Source organism: Talpa occidentalis, unplaced genomic scaffold, assembly GCF_014898055.3.
Source record: "Talpa occidentalis isolate TD23 unplaced genomic scaffold, MPIMG_talOcc4v2.1 talOcc4.9, whole genome shotgun sequence".
Classification (NCBI taxonomy): domain Eukaryota; kingdom Metazoa; phylum Chordata; class Mammalia; order Eulipotyphla; family Talpidae; genus Talpa; species Talpa occidentalis.
Genome location: NW_023605305.1, coordinates 14,050,743 through 14,052,368, shown reverse-complemented (window position 1 = coordinate 14,052,368; position 1,626 = coordinate 14,050,743).

Below are 1,626 nucleotides of genomic sequence, written 5' to 3'. Positions count from 1 at the left end.
TTTGCCCCCCTGGGGGGCAAATGAGCCGTGCCTCCTGAGCTCATCCTAGCTGGGCTCCTGGGTCCCCTCTGGGCACCCACAGAGGCTGGGGAGGATGCAGCTTGGGTCCTCACTGACTCTCAGGAAGAGACATCGCTTTCAATCTGGAGTCAGGTGGCTCGGAAGAGTCAGGCCATGTCACGGCAGGGGCTGACAGGAGGTGCTCCCCAAGAACTGTGTTACAGAGGGTGCACCAATCAGCATTTGCCATTTTCATGGCGATTTAATGTATTTTAGGGGGGCAAAGTCTCTGAGTCAAACCTGCAGACCACAGATGAGATTTCTGAGGGTGAGGCTAAATTTATTTAAGCAAAAGGAATGGGTCCATTTTTAAAACCTATTCCAAGGAATATTACGCGCAATAGGAATCTCGAATCAGCTGTGACGTTGTGAACTTGTATGACTGAACTTTGGAGAAAGCATGTTTGTGGGGACAGAGCACCATAGAGTGGCCCAGCCGCCCAAGATGGCGGGATGTGGCTGTTTCCTATGGGTCCCTGCCACCACCCGCCCCCTCCCCCACCCCAGCTCCCCAGTCAAGTTCAAGGTGATGCCTGTTCTAACAATGGGCAGAGGCGAAGAAGCAGAAAGCATCTCTTTGTCGACCTAGTGGCCGGGCTGGACCTGGCGGCCAGTGACGCGCCTGTGTTCGGGAAGGATGACCAGTGTGTCATCTGTGGCTTCCAAACCCGGGCCAGAGGGCCTGGCCTGAGCCAGCTGCCCTGGGCTGCCAACCCCCACTGAGGAAGACCGGAGGGACCCTGGGGATGCTGAGTCTGCCTTCCAGTGGCCAGGGAGGGGGTGTGGGGGAACTTGTGGCTGGGGGGGGGAGTCCAGGGTGGGGCAGCTGGAAGATGCCACCCAGCACCAGGCAGGGGAAGCCCAAGCAGGAAACGTGTGTGGCCAGCCCCTTACTTCGGGGACAGAGAAACCAGCATGGGCAAGGGCAAATAACACCCCCTGGCAGCCCCACCCCAAACAGAGTGCCCGCCTTGTCCCCGGTGGGCATGGCGGGCAGTGGCCAAGCAGGGTGTGTGGGAGGGAACCGCAGGGGTGACTTGGGTGAAGCAGGGCAGATGCTATGCAGGTCCTGTCGTGGCCTCTTCAAGGTGCTGAGGACAAGTCCCAGCCCCTGTCCTGTTCCGGGGACCACGAGAGCTCAGAGCCAGGCACCTCTCTCTGCTGGCAGGGCCTGGGGTGACAAGCAGGTGGCGGGAGGAGAGACAGACAGAAGAGCAGGACAGCAGCTCCAGGGCCCTGGGAACTGTGGGCACCTACTGTGTGCAGGTCCTTTGCAGCACTGTTGGGTCAGGAGTCTCCCAACTCGACTCGGGGACAGCACTATTAGAACCCCTGGTTTACAGAGATGGAAACAGAGGCCCAGAGAAGTTAAAAAACTTGCCTGAGGTTACACAGCAGCGAAGTGGGCAGCATCTAGTTGCCACCTCTGCCCTCAAGAGCCTCAGTGCACTCTGATATCAGCAAACATGCCCCTCATACGCATGTAACTTACTGAATTGTGCCCACGTACCTGCTCGTCATCACTTTTTTCGCTTGGCATACTGTGAAGCTCTTGCCTTGCTAGTG